Here is a 2,500-nt window from a genome sequence, read left to right on the forward strand (position 1 = left end):
ACCGCGGCTGCTGGCACCAGACTTGCCCTCCAATAGATACTCGTTAAAGGATTTAAAGTGTACTCATTCCGATTACGGGGCCTCGGATGAGTCCCGTATCGTTATTTTTCGTCACTACCTCCCCGTGCCGGGAGTGGGTAATTTGCGCGCCTGCTGCCTTCCTTGGATGTGGTAGCCGTTTCTCAGGCTCCCTCTCCGGAATCGAACCCTGATTCCCCGTTACCCGTTACAACCATGGTAGGCGCAGAACCTACCATCGACAGTTGATAAGGCAGACATTTGAAAGATGCGTCGCCGGTACGAGGACCGTGCGATCAGCCCAAAGTTATTCAGAGTCACCAAGGCAAACGGACCAGACAAGCCAATCCGATTGGTTTTGATCTAATAAAAGCGTCCCTTCCATCTCTGGTCGGGACTCTGTTTGCATGTATTAGCTCTAGAATTACCACAGTTATCCAAGTAACGTGGGTACGATCTAAGGAACCATAACTGATTTAATGAGCCATTCGCGGTTTCACCTTAATGCGGCTTGTACTGAGACATGCATGGCTTAATCTTTGAGACAAGCATATGACTACTGGCAGGATCAACCAGGGAGCTGCGTCAACTAGAGCTGAGCAGCCGGCCGCCCGGGAGTGTGTCCCGGGGGCCCGCGCGAACACGCAAGCGTCCGCTCAATTATTCTGCAAACAGGAGGAGGCCGAGCTCCCCTGCACGATACACCTCGAAACCCTCTCAGGTCCCGGCGGCGCGCAGCGCCGTCCTAGGTACTTGGTCGGTTTCGAGAGAGGCGCAATCGCCCGGAGTTAGGCGAGTAGACGGTTTTAGTGCGAACACCCTTGCTCCCAACTGAGCTTGCCGCTGCCGACAGAGGCCCGGGAGCGTGCTGTCATGGCATTGCCGGCGGGAGACAACACGCGCCACCTATGGTGACCGGCAGCTCCAACGCCAGCGCCACACAAGGGCAAAGCCCCACTTGGGTGCAGAAGCGAACTCTCCCAGCACAGCGCACGCGCCAACACGTCCGCACAACTGCGATACAAACCACCTGCGAGAACCGCTGGGGCGACCGAGCAGCAGACGGCGTCGCGGCGCCGAGTGCCAGGCGGCGGCGCATCCTCAACGCACACAGTCCTCAATCAGACCAGCACACTGCAGATGTCCACCGCGCTTCGCACCGGGCTCGGCTGAACCAACTTTGGCCGCCAGGCGCCGCGTGCAGGGTGCGCCGCAGCGTAGCTGCACCGCCTGCCGGGCCCGTCGGCTGGCGCTCCTGCCACTCGGCGCCCCCCACCAGCCGCCTGTTGCGCGTGCGCCCACGCAGCGCGCGGCCAACACGCCGGGCGGCCCCCCTTCACCGGCCGGGAACAGTCCCACCAAGCCACCGCCGCGTATCGCTTCATACCCACATGGACCTAGTCACGTGTGTGGATGTGGCGGGTACCGCTGAAACAACCGGTTAATAGCTGTACCGATCGTCGCCATCACAGATTCACCTCCAGCGTGAACAACCGCTCAACAACGGATTTCCAGTTCATTTGCGTATCTTGGGCAGTAAACGTAGATGTCCACCTACATTTGCGAATTCAACAATTCTTGCATGCCAGGATGTCATGTGTCACGACACGCTACATCAGACCACATACACACTGCGACATGTGCAGAAGAGAACACGTGGAAGGTGGCCCGCGCACGTATGCGATGTCCCTTCCGCGATCCACTGTCAACCGGCATCTGCGGCATGTCCCAGATATGGAACGCGGTCCACCAGGGTAGCACTTTGTGTGAGGCAATACGACAAAGTCGGAATACACGCGTCACTACATCAGACGGCTCACGCTGACCTGACCTGACCTGACCTGACCTGACCTGACTCACCGCACCACCACCCCCAGCGACCCAGGGTGACATACAATGCGTTCGTACATTCCTCCCACACGCCTCTACGGCGTACCACAGTGCAACCTAGCTGTTATTGGGAGACGAGACAAGTAGCATCGAGCACAACATATGGAAATTGAGATTCGACACCGTTGGGCACAGCCAGCGTACGGTCACACGTATCACACTACTTCACTACTTCACTCTGTACGTAACGACCGATGATCGGTACAGCGTGTGGGTTACGCGTACGACATCAGCGGACAATGGACACAGACCATACCACGACGTACACTGAGGGCGTCGACATCTGAATGCAACTGAACAGCTGCGAGGCTCATTTAACACTCAAACGCCAGACCGACCAGCTTGAGAGGACAGAGACACAAAGAGGGGGACAGAGGGGGGGGGGGGCGGCGATATAGTCCTATTGCAGTACAATTGACAGTGGATAGCGGGAATATGTGGAAAGTAAGCAACACTCGCAAGACATCTACATGAGGATAACAACGACACCAGAGATTCCGAGCAGTGAACTATGTTAGGCAAAGGGACAACGTGGGTTAGGTTAAGGGACAACGTGGGTTAGGTTAAGGGACAACGTGGGTTAGGTTAAGGT

General features: G+C 57.0%; 1 non-coding gene across 1 annotated transcript in view; it reads right to left on the minus strand.

Moving 5' to 3' along the window:
- Positions 1–597, minus strand: part of LOC126328926 (small subunit ribosomal RNA) — a 1,893-nt gene extending 1,296 nt beyond the window's left edge. The window contains exon 1 of the ribosomal RNA XR_007562035.1: positions 1–597. This exon is cut by the window's left edge and continues 1,296 nt beyond it. This is a non-coding gene — a ribosomal RNA (small subunit ribosomal RNA).
- Between the last annotated feature and the right edge of the window lie 1,903 nt (positions 598–2,500).

Source organism: Schistocerca gregaria, unplaced genomic scaffold, assembly GCF_023897955.1.
Source record: "Schistocerca gregaria isolate iqSchGreg1 unplaced genomic scaffold, iqSchGreg1.2 ptg001149l, whole genome shotgun sequence".
NCBI lineage: Eukaryota > Metazoa > Arthropoda > Insecta > Orthoptera > Acrididae > Schistocerca > Schistocerca gregaria.